Source organism: Procambarus clarkii, chromosome 1, assembly GCF_040958095.1.
Source record: "Procambarus clarkii isolate CNS0578487 chromosome 1, FALCON_Pclarkii_2.0, whole genome shotgun sequence".
In the NCBI taxonomy this organism is placed as follows: Eukaryota; Metazoa; Arthropoda; class Malacostraca; order Decapoda; family Cambaridae; genus Procambarus; species Procambarus clarkii.
Window position 1 is genome coordinate 41,423,985 of NC_091150.1, and position 17,336 is coordinate 41,441,320.

The window sequence follows — 17,336 nt, forward strand, 5'->3', positions numbered from 1 at the left end:
AGTGGAAAAGGTTTCCAGTCAATGGTCTTGCGAAGTAAACCCCAAAATTAATTTAGTAAGTTACTGTCTCAGCTGGTCACATAGAAGATGGACACTCAAACAGACAAGTAATACGAGAAGTAACACGGAAGGCGACAATGAAGAAACGTTAGAACACTTTAGAAACCCAAATTAGGACGCATTTAAGAAAATCTACATAGTCTTTGTTTAAGCATCCATGAAATACGCAGCACCAGCTTGAAATCCACACCGTTTGAAGCATGAAAACAAAATTGAAGGAGCACAAAGATTTGCAACACGAAAAGTGCCAGAGCTAAGAGGGTCGAGCTAAGAGGATACGTTAAGGAACCGGACTTCACAACCCCTAGAGGGGCGGAGAAACACATGGGACATGATCACAGTATACAAGATACTGAGGGGAAATTTACAGGGTGGACAAGAACAGCCCCTTTTAAATATAGAGAAAGCAGGACGAGAATACAAGAGGAATCTCTAAACGAAAGAGAGAAATGTTAAGGAAAAACTTGTACCCTGTAAGGGTAGTCAACCAGTGGAACGTACTGAATTAGTTGTGGAAGCCACCTCCATCCACAACTTTCTTCTGACGTTTGAATTCTTTGTCGAATCTGGCTTTGAGTTAAACTATAACGCAACATGTACAAGGCTAGTATGCGGGGCATAAAGAAACAGGACCTCACTCCTCCGGCTGTAGTCACTGAAACATAAGGAAGAGAAAGAAAGGCGAGGAAAACAAGGGAACAAAGATCAGTGGAAGGTAAGAATAACGAGTTGTGGAACAAGACGACGACGACAGGACAGGATCAACGCGCAAAAGGATACTTCCAAGAACACTAACGTGACATTTTACATAATAAAGATTAGGTAACAATCGACTTTTATAATGGTCCACGACGGACCGAAACGTCGTCGTCTCATCTAGTGTGTGGTCTGGTCATCATATCTTCAGCCACGTTGTGACTGCGTCTGTTTACTTAATAAATATAGACTTTTCAAAACACTTTTGATAGTATAAATATCTGAACACGCGTGGCACTAGAGGTTATTAATTTTAAGAGACTGATAAGATCAACACTACGGTGTAAATACGAGGTACAGTGGAGTGGATTCTGTGAAGCAGCTCTGAGCGGTTGTTGTAAAAGATTCGCTACCTGGAACAAAAAGTTCCAAGTAACACGGGCTATGGTGAGCCCGTAATCCGAGCGGGCGGAGCCACGCCCTCCATCACCAGAGGCTCTGAAGGGACTATACCTACTTCAATTACTATAATTTCTCACTCAAACTTTCTGCATTCTTTTCGTATTCAAGATTCAGCAAGTACGGTGAGGTGGTCTATGAATCCCCTGATATAAATAACTATCGGTACTGTCTAGGACTTCAGTTATTATCTAGGCGCCCCGATTCAAAGTAATTTTCTTTATTAAAACTACATTAAAGTAATTGTTTTTTAAGTATGACAAAGTTTTGCCAAATTATTTCAACAAAACAGCGCGTTCCTGTTTTTGCCACAAAGTTCCCTTCACACAAAGGTTAAACAATTTCATACATTACCTCACGAAACATGCATCTCGCCTGCCAGACTGATATATACAACAGAGCGTGACGAAAAAAAACAGACACGAAAATACACGTGTATACATTAGAGTAATCAAGTTGTATGAGAAGGCGCACACGTCAACGACAGAGTACAACAGCCGATCCCCCCCCCCCACCATGGAGGTACTTCCAGCAACTACATCATTACACAAGTCACATTTCAGGAAGATGCGCTGGAATAATCTCTTGGATACTCCCTGTCTGCCCTGTCAGAAGCAAGCATTGAGATGCACTTGCATCAACATCCATGCAAGTTGACCCGTTCTACCTCCATCCCATCATCCGCTCTACCACTTCACAACCCTTGCCAAAAACACCAAAAGCTTCCCTTGCAACATGTGACATCTATCGCACACGATGCAACACGGAGTAAAGGTGCGGCGTTGCTCCAGGAGCGGTCCTAGTGGAGGAGTCTGCCAAGCTGCGGAACGACGCCCTCCGGGAGGTGCAGTTATATCAGCGTCGCCGAGGTAATGGCTTCCACCACGCCGCTCTGGCCGTTCATAAAATACTAATGACGCCCGCATTAAACTGCTCACCATCTTCCATGACAGCAATGGAAATTATTCTTGGTCGGGTCACTATTTACTTGTTCAGCCCTCCCCACCTGCAGTCACAAGGTGGGCAGGGGGTTCAGCCCTCCCCGCCTGCAATCACAAGGTCATTCCTCCGCACTATACACATTTAATATTGACCGACATATTGCTTCAATAAATTTTTGTTGTTGGTCTTAAGGCCTATTAACCCGTGGAGGATTAATAAAGTGCCAAGACCCGGTTATCGATCAAGCAACACGCACACGAGTCCCCCACACAGGTCAAGAGTAAACCACACACACACACACACACACACACACACACACACACACACACACACACACACACACACACACACACACACACACACACACACACACACACACACACACACCCACCCACCCACCCCAAGACGCGGATACACTTCTGTATATCTTGCTATCAGCATTTAGAATCTAGATATTTGTAACAAACTTTGATCAGCAAGACTTTCCACAACTATTGCTGTACAACACTAATGACAATATTAATTCCGAAGAAATATTTATACAGCCAATATCACGTGAAATCTTTTAATATTTGATGAATATAAAAACGTTTCCCATAAAACCCAGCCACGCACACAACAGTGCCACCTAGCGGTCGGTGGCAGTGTCCCTCGCCACCATACTTGCCCTTGTAATGAATTCTATCTTTACATTTTCAACTTATTGTATCCATGTTTACCGCCTGTGTTGTCCACCTTTCTTGCTTGTACAAGTCAGATCACGCTGAATTATTAGCAGAATGTTATAGTGCTCCTGCCTAAGTTTCCAGTAAATGAATTCAATTTCTTTATTATGCACCCCATACCCATCCCGTGGGCGGTGGTGTAAAGGATTACAGAGGCACATAGTAAATGAAGACATTATAAATGACTTTATACAGGATTTTATCCCCGTTGTAAAAAAATAGCAATTCAAAGAAAGGAATATAGGTGTTGAAAACTACCTGCACTGACCGGAGTGTAGTGTTGATTGCAGCCTTTGGCTGACCAGGCTAAGCATTCCAAAATGTTTAACCACCAGCCATAAGCACCTCCCACGCTTTCCATTCATAACATTTCTAGTCAAACTACAATAAAACGTGCAACACAAAATTAACACATTGCACATAGACCTTGAAGGCGTTTCCACGCATAAACATGTCTCGGGGGATGCAAGCTCTTACCTGAGGACGGTACACCGTCGATACTCGAAGTCCAGGTACCCTGAAGCCTCGGGTGGCGCAAGTCCTTACCCAGGAGGGACCAAACACCTGCAGCGAGGGAGAGAGAGAAACTGTTTACCTCCAGAGGTTCATAGTATAAACACGAGACTACCTTCCTTGCAGCCAGTCTTGCTCAATGATCACTTAATGACTCTCCTGGAGGCAGATGCCTGTGATGATGATGATGATGACGAGGGTGATGATAACGAGGGAGATGACCTAGATGATAATATTGTAGTCGAAGAATATGTACAGGAGCTTCAGCAGGAACAAGAAGGGCACGAGACATGGAGACGACAGTGCGTGGAAATCAGTAATCAGATATATTTACACAGTGTTTTAAGACACGAAGCCCCTCAGGTCAGAGGTCAGTAGCCCTAAAGTTCAACACGCCCGAAGAAAGGTCAGCTGTGCAACACAACATTGAGACACACAACAAACTGCTACTCAACAACACAATTCAACAAGACACTCTGGTGTACGAAAGTGAATCAACAGACATCAGTAGCTATTTATTTTCTTACACTGTAAAGAATTAACCCAATTGGAGATGGCATTGAGTGAATATCACAACACATTTAAGTTGTTTTCAGAGAGGCTACGAGCCTAGGTCAAGGCGGGTCAATAACCAACCTCCAAACAATAGATGACTGAATGAGCGTGTGGGTGTTATACTATTTATACTTATGTAATTGTATGTAATATGTTATTTGTGGTGTTGACTGACCCAGTTGTTGAGGACGTGAACGCTCCAGGAGCATTTCATTATGACGTAGTGACCCTCAGTAAACCTTTCATGGAGATATTATATTATATTATATATATATATATATATATATATATATATATATATATATATATATATATATATATATATATATATGTCGTACCTAGTAGCCAGAACTCACTTCTCAGCCTACTATTCAAGGCCCGATTTGCCTAATAAGCCAAGTTTTCCTGAATTAATATATTTACTATAATTTTTTTCTTATGAAATGATAAAGCAACCCTTTTCTCTATGTATGAGGTAAATTTTTTTTTATTGGAGTTAAAATTAAAGTAGATATATGACCGAACCTAACCAACCCTACCTAACCTAACCTATATTTATAGGTAAGGTTAGGTAGCCAAAAAAAGCTAGGTTAGGTTAGGTAGGTTAGGTAGACGAAAAAACATTAATTCATGAAAACTTGGCTTATTAGGCAAATCGGGCCTTGAATAGTAGGCTGAGAAGTGCGTTCTGGCTATTAGGTACGACATATATATATATATAATATAATATTTATATATATATATATATATATATATATATATATATATATATATATATTGTACCTAGTAGCCAGAACGCAGTACTCTGCCTACGATGCAAGACCCGATTTGCCTAATAAGCCAAGTTTTCATGAATTAATGTTTTTTCGTCTACCTAACCTACCTAACCTAACCTAGCTTTTTTTGGCTACCTAACCTTACCTATAAATATAGGTTAGGTTAGGTAGGGTTGGTTAGGTTCGGTCATATATCTACGTTAGTTTTAACTCAAAATTAAAAAAAATAAATTCATACATAATGAAATGAAAATCTTTATTATTTCACAAGAAAAAAAAATTAGAAAAATATATAAATTCATGAAAACTTAGCTTATTAGGCAAATCGGGTCTTGCATCGTAGGCAGAGTACTGCGTTCTGGCTACTAGGTACAATATATATATATATATATATTATATATTGTACCTAGTAGCCAGAACGCAGTACTCTGCCTACGATGCAAGACCCGATTTGCCTAATAAGCTAAGTTTTCATGAATTTATATATTTTTCTAATTTTTTTTTCTTGTGAAATAATAAAGATTTTCATTTCATTATGTATGAATTTATTTTTTTTAATTTTGAGTTAAAACTAACGTAGATATATGACCGAACCTAACCAACCCTACCTAACCTATCTTAACCCAACCTCAACATAACGAAGTCAATAATTTGTGTTCTTAATATAATAATAATTCAAATAAACCAATTGGAAACATTTGGTTGAAATTAAAAAAAATCACCCGGCCTATTAGGCAAATCAGGCCTTGCATAGGCCGAAAAGTGCGTTCTGGCTACTAGGTACATATATATATATATATATATATATATATATATATATATATATATATATATATATATATATATATATAATTATACAATTATACATGCTGATTAGCAAGATATTTTGAAGCATTAATAACCATCCATCGGTTGATAGTGATAAAACAAACTTAGCCTTAAGAAAAAGAATAAATGCATGCTAGCTTAATTTATGTTTATATCACTGACAAGTTTCATTTTACTGGTATATATAAATTGTGAATTTTCATTGCAATAAAAAGCTGTGTATATCCACCCCATGAATAAAATAAAATAAAAAAATACGGCTCAGCAGGATATACATGGCGAGGTTTGCCATACGTATCGATGTATACACCAAGTTGATTGTAATCCTGAATTGTGTTGGGTATACACTTGCAGGTTGATCAGAAGTATTGGACTTTTGACCACCGTTATGGTCGATATAAGCCTTACTCTCAACACAAACTTTCCGTTAAATTGCCTTTTGACAGTCAACACACAGGTTATTTTGTATGTCGCAGGCTATACAACATGTCGCAGGCTATACAACATGTCGCAGGCTATACAACATGTCGCAGGCTATACAACATGTCGCAGGCTACGGGCTATGTTGTATGCATGTTAAAGTCAGGCTTTAGCACCACCACCGCCGGCACGCCCGTAGTTTTGCTACGTTAACTGGCTGTCCACACTTGTACACTGAACAATCACGATTGACTGAACTACTACTGAACGTTGGGTGAACTAAATTGGTAAGAGGTAGACGACCCAATATATGTGAACACTGGGGGGGGGGAAAGAGGCATTTAGGTGGACTCCCCGCCAAGTGGGCACCATGCCCGAGGGGCACCATGCCCGAGGGGCACCATGCCCGAGGGGCATTACCCTAAACAGGTGGACAGTGTGCAGCTTGTATATATTCAAGCCCAACACATGTACACACCGAGCACCGCTCCTTTGCCATGGAAGTCCACTACGGGCTCACCATAGCCCGTGCTACATGGAACTTTTTGTACCAAGTAGCGAATCTTAAAAACAACAACATGTACACGTGTTAGGCTTGAATTTAGGCTTTACGAGAGGAGCATCGAGGGGATTGTATGTGGAGGGGAATTGTATGTGGGGGGGATTGTATGTGGGGGGATTGTATGTGGGGGGGATTGTATGCAAGGTAGAAATGATCCCGGAGCCGTGTTGGGGGGGGGGCTTATGTTGCGGCAAGGTGAGGCTATTTGAAGTCCTTGCAATATTTTGCACACTTACAAGTTTAATTACCGATAGAAACTACAGACTATAGCATTTTGTTTTTATGTTCCCGCTTCGCAAGTATGAAATAATCAATTGTAAACACACACACTAGAAAGTAACAACTGATTTAGAGAAATTCCCGTCAATATATGTACGGAAGTCGCCAATGATAAGCCTATGTTTAAAATGGAAGATGTTTCTTTAACTTGCATTCGATTTGATTTTATAACAAAAACAATAAAGCAACTGCTGGGCCCAGTAGAGAGAACCAAGTGAAATGTGCACAACAACATTCCAATAATAATCTTGTTTTGTACGGTCAACTTGTATTATAAAACATTACGTCCTTATCTAGCCCTAAAAGTGTTATATAAATAGCTAGAGGCGCCGAGGGGGCTTACGATAGGCTGCTCCACTATTAGTCCATTCATCAAGCATTTACGCAGCCCCTTACGAAACCTGTACACCACACTTCAGCCATGGCAGCTTTGTTTACATCAAACAGTTTATGAGCCCCCAAGTGCCACGAGAACAGTATTGAAGAAGAACAAGAGAGAACAATATTGTCTTTAACCACCACCACCTTGGGTTGTGAAGATCTAAGTTGGTAAACCGTTTAATAAAATAAATATAGATTGCGCAGTCATCATCGAGGAAAGATGTTCACGTTTCTCAAGTGGCTGTCAAAATGGTTAATGATTCCTGGTCGCGATGGTTGTTAGTGTGGCAGGCTGCTGTTGACCACTGTTGTCGGCAAGACCTGCCGTTGACCACTGTTGCCACCAAGACCTGCCGTTGACCACTGTTGCCACCAAGACCTGCCGTTGACCACTGTTGCCACCAAGACCTGCCGTTGACCACTGTTGCCACCAAGAATGCCGTTGACCACTGTTGCCACCAAGAATGCCGTTGACCACCGTTGTTAGCAAGGCCTGCCGTTGAACACCGTTGCCACCAAGACCTGCCGTTGACCACCGTTGCCAGCAAGTCTGTTAGCAGATCACCTCACGAAGTCGGCGTTGGGGCCGCTCACAGACCAGTGACACACACAACAGTCATCCTGGAAGCAGCGCCTCACCAAGGGGAGGGAAATTATTCCCAGCTGCTCAGTTCCCGGAAATTAAAGAGTCACGGATACTAGTCAAGTCTTACTCATATAGTTTCCTTGCGACGAAATTCACGTCCGCCATCTTTGAGCGTTATATATATATATATATATATATATATATATATATATATATATATATATATATATTTTAATACTATTTACCTACGAACTATATTTGTAATGTTAAATTTATATTAAAAGAGGCACAATGTTATCAGGGAATTCATACGAAATTTAATTTTATATCGAGAGCCGCGAGAATTGAACCTTGAAACGCTGCTCTTGGGGTGGAACCAGTGACGTCACGTGATTACATGACGTCATTATGCGTCACCAACAATGACGTCGTCTGAAGAGCGAGTGGAATTACTATTGTTCTATGATTGGCCCAGCTCCGTGACGTCACGTGGAAGCATGACGCGCTATTGGTCGTGCGGAAGGTTGGCGCGTCGGCAGGGAAGTACAACGCCTCGCCAAAGTAGAAGTCAGTGTGTCGGGTACTGCGACCTGACACGGTGCCTCACGAAAGGCTCCAGGCACATGAACAGCAACCATGAGTAACTACCTGGAAGCTTGTTAACCTGAACGATAAACAAACTAGAAAAGGAAGCTGGCTACGTGAGATGAGGCAGAGCAGGAAGAATGTCCAGTTGAGCGAGAGAACAAGACTAAAAAACTCTAGAACAAGGGAAGAGAACACAGGTCAGCAGCGTACCCCAGGGGTCGGGGTCGGGGTCAAGGACCTCACCACATATGGGTCTAGATGACCAAGTACAGACCAACGTGTCAATGCTGACAGAATGTGCATGACGGATTAAATAACACACATTGGGAGAGATGTGCAGAACGCTGCTAAACGACCTGGAGATTTAAGTTAAGGAGGATTGTCGACACATTGGCAAGAGGACGAGGTTGACAAGTCGTAGACTACAGGGATGAGATGGTTGCACGAACAATTGCAAGATGAAAGACACTCAAGTAGGAAATTACAGTTTGAGAGCATTAAGAACATTAGAATATGAACTCGAGGAGACCTATTGGGGCTACATCAAGGCACCTCATTGTTAAATGTACCCAAACCCACATGTCCGACCCCATGTGGGTTTGGGTACGCACATGAGTTGGTTATCTTATAAACCCTCGAGCGATCCCACTTATATCGTCACCCCACAACCCTAATCAACCACACTACCGCCAAACCAATACTTACCAGAGGATCTCGCGTCCAAGGCTGAACGTTAGAGCGACGGTCTCGCTTCATGCAGGTCGGCGTTCAATCCCCGACCGTCCAAGTGGATGGGCACCATTCCTTCCCCCCGTCCCATCCCAAATCCTTATACTGATCCTCATCCCTTTCCAGTGGTATATAGTCACAATGGCTTGGCGCTTTCCCCTGATAATTCCCTCCCGAATTCAAATCCATCCAACCCACATCCACGTGGCTTGCAGGAGCCTCGAACGCCAAGTCACTGAGGACGTTATACCACTAGTCTTATCCAGGCAAGAGGGCGCCGCTCCTGTGCCAGGTAAGTCCACTACGGGCTCACCATAGCCCGTGCTACTTGGAACTGGTTCCGAGTAGCTGAATCTATAACAACCACGCAAGACTAGTGATACACAGCACAGCCACGGTAGTGGATCTCAGTCTTAAAACTACGAAACAACTATGGACAAATTTATTAGGCTTGCTATGAGACTTGTCATAAATTGGAGCTACGAGGAAAGGCCAAGGGTGTTGTTACCTCGTTACGCTGGAAAAGTGAAGGAAGGAGGCGGTCACGACACAAACAGATGCTTGGAAGTAAAGTGTCAAAATAAACTAGGACACTGTGCAAAAGAAGTCAGTACATTAATTGACTCGTAACCGGTAAGGCGGGGCTGCAGAGCTAACACTCTACCCCTGTCATCGTAGCTAGGCGAGCGCGTGCACATCTCTACCCATCTCAACACTACAGGGACGTGAGCGACGACAAAGTTCCAGCACACAAGACCAAATGCACATTCCTGCTCAACCCTCCACAGCTGCCACGGCCTAACTAACAAACACACACAAACAACACACACACAAACAACACACACACAAACAACACACACACAAACAACACACACACAAACAACACACACACAAACAACACACACACAAACAACACACACACAAACAACACACACACAAACAACACACACAAACAACACACACACAAACAACACACACACAAACAACACACACACAAACGGCGAGGGAAGGGGAGAGCCGAAGGCGGCGAGCGAAGGAATTTAGAAGCACGTCTGTGAAGAGCGCCGCTGGGAGGAATAGAGGTCAACATCTAGCCTGGAGGTGCGTCTCCTGCAGCAGTGTTGCTTCACGCTCCGGCGACCCCTCCGTCGGCACCATCAACAACCACAGCCACACAGGCATTGCATCACATCTCGCGCAGTAGGCTCAGGAATCTGTACATCAGTTGATTGACAGTTGAAAGGCGGGACCAAAGAGCCAGAGCTCAACCCCCGCAAGCACAATTAGTCGAGTACATGCATGAGTACACAGGCATAAACAGTTCAAAACTCTACAGACGGAAGCATAATTACACTCAGCCATCCTGTATACTGGAGGAACAAGTCGGGGATGTTAACGAGGATTTCATGCGCATATACACAAGAGCCCGTCCGTGACGGCTTCCGTCCATCGGTTCTACGTTGTTTCAGATTCAGCTACACGGAACAAAAGGTTCCCAGCACCGCAAGCTACGGTGCGCCCGTCGTATTCGCATGACACAGGAAATGTGCCACATCCTATCTAATAAGCTATGCAATACGTAGTACAGTGTTGTTGTTATAGATTCAGCTACTGGGAACAAAGTTCCAAGTAGCACGGGCTATGGTGAGCCCGTAGTGGACTTACCTGGCACAGGAGCGGTGCAGTAACTAGTGGTACCACAGTGGTATATAGGATTACGGGCTGTACATGCTCGTGCCACTTCTCTTGGGTGGCTTAATCTCAAATCTATGTCAAGGGCCTCAACTGTATTACGGGCTACTGGGAACAAAGTTCCAAGTAGCACGGGCTATGGTGAGCCCGTAGTGGACTTACCTGGCACAGGAGCGGTGCAGTAACTAGTGGTACCACAGTGGTATATAGGATTACGGGCTGTACATGCTCGTGCCACTTCTCTTGGGTGGCTTAATCTCAAATCTATGTCAAGGGCCTCAACTGTATTACGGGCTCACCATAGCCCGTGCTACTTGGAACTTGGTCCGAGTAGCTGAATCTATAACAACAACCACCTCAACTGTATTTGTAAAGCCCCTTTGGCACCGGTAAGAAACTCCTATATTTTTACACCTGCAGGGGGGTTCCTCTCCTCTAGATTTCCAAAACACTTTAATATCCATCAAAATACAATTGGAAACAATTGAGTTTAATGGGCGACCTGAAATATTTAATCAGTAGCCGTATTCACTTAAGTACACGGGCTATAAACTCGCTCAGGAGCAACTTTCAGGAGCTACACACAAAAAGGAACCTTAAACCGTTTTAACGAACCCGGCAGTCGAAGGGTTGGTGGCGGCTAACACGCCCACGTTTTCTATATGTGGCTTGATAAGGTAAGTAAGGTATGCGCGTTTTAGTACTCCTTTATTACGTTGTAGGAGAGAACGGGCTGAACACTTGCCCCGCAGGTCGCTAAAAAAAAAATATATATATAAATTTCGGATTTTTTTTTCAACAACAGTAAGTTAAGGGTCCTCTGATAGGTTAGGTGGGCAGGAAATTCTCAGTTTCAAAATGGTATGAAAAACGTTAATGGAAAGAATCCTTTTCTAAGCTTGCCGAGTAAGCCGGACGACTTAAACAGAAAACGGAACAGAACGTCACTTTTGTGAGTCGATTTCATTTCAAATTACGTCCAAATTTGGCCATAGCGCCGCGCATACCTGCGAAAAGTGACTATATTTTTAAGAGGACGGGTTGTTAAAGGGGGGGGAGGGGGGGGGGGGAGGGGGGGGGAGGGGGGGGGGGTTCCGACTAGTGAGGAGTGACTGCAGGGAACCTATTTCGCCCCTACACACCCAGCAGTAATAGGCGACCCGACTGTCGTCTTCTAGGTAAAACTACCTATGGGAATGGATAACTTTGAGCCTGCTAACAGGAGTCAGTAGTAGTCTATAATCATCACGTGGTCATTAAATTATACGAACAATACATAGCGGTACAGCGTAGCAACAGTGGGTGGTACAGTCTGCTCACAACCAATTGGACTAACATGGTAATAAGGCATAAACATGGCAGCAAATGTACACCCGGGAGTTAGCGAACTGTTGTGGGTGGCATAACGGAAACGGTCAATCATTGGGTAGAGAAACCTCGATAAGCCTAACAGGCTTCCTGTCCCCGACAATGACAAACTACAAAATTATGTATATACTCTAATGTGGGGGGGGGAGGGGTAGAGCCGCAGTGAATATACCCCGAGAAGTGAGGGAGCAGAGAGGTAAACCCTGGCAGAGTGAGGTAGACTGAGGCTGAGCACGTAGGGCCGCCGCCGCTAGTGTGTGGCAGCCCTGGCGGCGCCTGCTGCTGCTCCTGTGACCAGACTACAGACTCCTGGAGACGATGGCTCGGCTGCCATTACCCTCTCCACGGGCCGGGTACCGAGACAAATGACAGTAGCAGTATGGCGTAACGGGTCGAGCTGGTGCTAGGGTCGAGGGGCATCACGCCTCACTACCCACCTCCTCGCTGCATCACAATGCCTCTCCTCGCCCTCCTTTGACGACCCACTGGCTCAGGTCGCTTGCCCGAGGCTGCCCGCTAAGCTTGAATGCTTCTGTATGTACCTCTCTCCCTCCAATACCCTCAAAACACCTTCACATTAAAATGTAGATGGAACACAAATGGTCCGAGAAACACTAGTAAGAAGATCAAGTGCCGGTACCCAGAGGCTGAAGCTCTACCCGCGAAAGTATTGGTAAGGAGGTCGACTTTGAACCCATGCACGACTGCTCCTGCGGGGACTGACCTGCAGGGGCTGACCTGCGGGGGGCTGACCTGCAGGGGCTGACCTGCGGGGGGCTGACCTGCGGGGGCTGACCTGCGGGGGGCTGACCTGAGACACCGAGAGTCGTCGAGCGCAGCCCACTGATTAAGAGTCCTCGCCACTCCCCCCAGCATCATGGGACGGGCATTAAGGCCTCCGTTTCCAACACGCTCGAATATTTGTTTAGAAGTGATAATTCAAACTATTTCGTTGTCACTATTCTCGACATTTAATTTAAGGAGCCATCAGGTTGGGTTGATGCAGTTGATGACGTAGTGTTTTACTAGATTTTAAATAAAATTATAGTTTTATTATGGTATGGTCACACAATGGTCACTCCACACAGCACTAGTACGTACACACACACACACACACACACACACACACACACAACCATCCAGTACACCTAATTCATACTCTTGCTATTTTTAACTAGACAGGACATCTGCCACATAGAAGATCAGAGAACTGCAACAATCTATTTCCTTACATCACTAAAGAGGACGATTTTAACCCTAACCAGAAGTAAGCCGAACATTATTAATCACAGGGTCCAATCAGGTTACCAATTAATCATTGGAATATCCCTGAAAAAAAAAATTGGTAAAAATATACAAGTGGCAATGACGGACGGGAAGACTTGTCCACAAGACCCTTCTCCCTTCCCCTATCCCAAGGCAAGGATTCAACTACCATTTACACAACCACTTACGAAACCTTTACATCTTTAATACATGTGAACAAGGTCGCCATGATTAAAAAAAGGATGCAAAGGTTTCATTTGCGGTTGCGTAAATTCTTAATTAGTCCCCTCCCCCCCCCCCTCGGCCCACACACAGTCCTGCAGGCCCCGACCCACACTGGCATACCGTTGACGAGGAACTGGAAGCAGTGAACAAATCCACAAGGGCAGTGACGAGGATTCGAATCTGTGTCTGGGATGCTCCCAGAGGCAGGTTCGAATCCTCGTCACTGCCCTTGTGGATTTGTTCATTTGATGCATCACGTTAATGTGATCTCTGTAACTGGAAGCAGTCACTGACACTAAGATCATCCTAGTCGAGGGTGATGCTATCGAGCACGATCACCCAACCAGTTACTAACCAGGCTCCACGGGGCTTAACCAACTGACCGAATGATTTGTACATCAACTCTTTAATGGAATTTTAATGAAAATGTATATTTTTCTTTGTTTAAATTTGTATATTTACTGAACAAAATCCTCCATCTCCCCCTCTCCAGCTTTCCCCTCCCAACACCCACCGTCATAAACCTGGATAAGGAGAAGTTTAGATCACTGTACACCGCCTATGTGGCCAGGTTTAAGAGTATGCCTACTCGGCATGGAGCCCCGTCTCAGAAAACACTTCAGGAAACTAAAAGGATTTAGAAGTTCGCAGCGAGGTTCGCCCCAGAATGATGATGAAAGAAAGAACTACACGCTAAATACGAGACGAGAGACAATACTGAAGGAGGAATTGACAGGAGAAACACTGAATACTAACAGAACAAGAGGGCACAGATGCGAGAATGAGAATAGCAAAAACCAGATGTTAGAAAATTGTTGTTTAGCGTAAGCGTGAGAAAATGAAATGAACTGAAGGTGACAGAAGCGAACTCTGTTCATAATTTTCAAAGTAGATAAAGTAAGGAAATAGGTCATGGGTCCTACCGTTAGACAACCGACGGCAAAATAGGCGGGGGTCAAGGGCTAAAGCTCGACCCTGCAGTCACAAATAGAGTATAAATGAGTATGCAACTGATCTTCAATACAAGATTGCTGGCACGTGTATACGTCAACTTAATGACATTATAGGGTAAGTTGACCAGACCACACACTAGAAGGTGAAGGGACGACGACGTTTCGGTCCGGCCTGGACCATTCTCAAGTCGAGAATGCACCTGCTGCTCCACGGTCAGTTAAGCACCGTGGACCCTGGTTAGTAACTGGTTGGGTGATCGTGCTCGATATTTTTCGAGTAGTCAGTGTTTACACAGTTCTAAATTAAGATCACACTTGCCCCCGAGCACCTCACTGAGGTATTCTCACCGGAATATTAACGCAACAAAAGTTGTTGTGTCAACATAATATTGGTAAAGGACGTTTCTACCCGTATATGGTAACTCTTTCACAATGTACATTATAAAAAGGCCCTTTATAAATTACTTGGATTGGTTTGATATACGGTATTACAGATTCTTGCTCGGACGAACTACCTTCAAATATAGCAACAATGTCTTCCAACATTTGCTGAGAAAATGATCGTGTTAAAACTTTTTTTCCACCAGGGAAAAAATAAGATTGCATACAGGAGCGCGCGCGCACTTGTACACTACTTGTATGAAAGCTGTGAGGCGGGTCCAAAGAGCTGACCCCCTCCGCCCCCCCTTCCTCGTGTGCACAAACAAGTGCCCACCTGGCTTGCCAGCACCTGGTGTATAACCACAAATAAAACGTATGTTATTGATGATTGATTGATGAAGATTAAGCCACCCAAGAGGTGGCACGGGCATGAAGAGCCCGTAATGCGGAAGATACCTTCAAGATATTCCAGTTATAAACCTTCACCAACCTCCTGCTCCTCACCTGTCAACGCCCACTTAACTCTTCAGAGAAACAAAAAACTGTGGACACAGCACCGCTCCTGTGCCAGGTAAGTTAACGGGCTCACCATAGCCCGTGCTACTTTGAACTTGTTCCGAGTAGCTAAACCTATAACAAACAAAACTGTAGTGTACACGAGGAAATAGCACCGCGCGTCTGAGGTCACCCCGGGTCGCTGGTGCGATCCCCCAGTCCTGCTACCACGATTTTCTCTTATCTGTCGAGTCCAATTACCACCACCACCAAACTGAGCAACACCTAAGCTAATCAGGACTTTTCCGTGAACTCCAAAGATAACTGTCCGAGTTAGGCAACACTAAGACCGCGACGGCCAAGCCCGGACCTATTTAGCCCAGGTAAATAATGTTAACTATAGCTTCCTACTGATTAAATCGGATGCGTAGTCGACTTCACTCGACCACAACAACTCTTGCACGATGGTAAATGGAATGCGGATTCTCTTACGTAATGGAGTGAATTCAAGGGTGGGGGGGGGGGGAAGGAGGCTGGACGGTGCCCCGACGGGGGGGGGGTGGGGGTGTGCCCCGTGGTGGTGGTGGACGAGGGTGCCCGGCAGGTGCCCCGTGGAGGGGGAGGGGCGGGGACAGGTAAGTCCAGTCTACCCCTGTGACTCACTGGCCGCGCCCACCACTAACCAGCCAGCAACAGAGATCGCATCATCTTCACTTAGTGCTCACGTGTAACAAAAAAAAATTATATAAAACATGAAATGAAAGTTATTTGTGTGTACATTATGAAGACGAGAGTACTACAAGACACGGGTAAGGACGTGCGAGGCACACTGCTGGGGGCCCCAACGTCTTGTTGACTCACCAAAGTCATGGTCAAGGGCACGGGTTGAGATGCACTCGCCTGCTCGGGCTTCCACGGTGAATGTGACAGACAACAATTTACCTGAATTAACCCGACAACCACTATCTCTCTAGTGGCCTCAACGGGGGACAAGAAGCTGGCGGCTTGCCAAGGGGACCTCAACTGCAAATGAGGACTTTTTTTTTATATTTGAATTTTGAGTTGAAGTAATATCTTGGCATTTACAGCTTGGGCGGGTAGGCGGTTCCATGGATTATTACTCTATGGGTTAAAAGGTCTCCTCATCCCTGTGTTACAGCGTTGCTTGTCAGTAACACCCCTCATCGTGGTCAGCTGACGGGTCAACTTTTACGGAACCCGTTTCTGGCGACTGCCTTTCGAAAACACATCCTATAATCATATACATTACACACATTACCACGTAATCGTTGTATTAATCATGTAAAATACCCCCCCCCCCACACACACACACAATTGTGGAGAACAGTGTAAGTGACAGTGTACGGCAGGCAGTGTGGGCGGTGAAGACTCAACATGGTATGACAACCATCTTGCGTACTAAGCATCTTCATAATGTTGGTAACTGTCACTCGGTCACTGCCAGCTGCACTCCCCACACCCCGTCCCTCCCTCCCTGCAAAACCAGGGACTGAGCTCTTCCAAACCGGCCGCACCACTCTCACCCTGACTAAAACTCACCCTAGAGCGCTTCACACCTTCCACTCCCAACCAGCACCCCTCCCCAACTCCTCACTGATTTCAAACACCCGATTAATTTCGGGGCCCAAGAGCCCAAGCTCCACCCTGTAAACTATACCTTTGCTTAACTGTCCTTGCTGCGTAAGTTTATAAAAGCCGAACAACGTGTATAGAGAGAGGAAGTCGCCAACATCTACTCTCTGTAAATTGAGTAAATACTGACCCATCAAATTTGTAAAATATTTGGAAATTGGTAGCTTTCCTGTACATTAATATAGTACGAAATCTTATTATATA

The 17,336-nt window shown here is 44.6% G+C and overlaps 1 protein-coding gene across 3 annotated transcripts in view; it reads right to left on the reverse strand.

The window, feature by feature from the left end:
• Positions 1–17,336, reverse strand: part of LOC123759261 (WAS/WASL-interacting protein family member 2) — a 150,212-nt gene that overhangs the window by 80,879 nt on the left and 51,997 nt on the right. For 2 of the 3 annotated variants that reach the window (XM_069338895.1, XM_069338938.1), the window contains one exon: positions 3,360–3,446. The exons of the other annotated variant lie outside the window; for it this stretch is intronic. The gene's annotated coding sequence lies outside the window, so the exon portion shown is untranslated. The remainder of the gene's footprint in view (positions 1–3,359; positions 3,447–17,336) is intronic. 3 annotated transcript variants of the gene reach the window in all.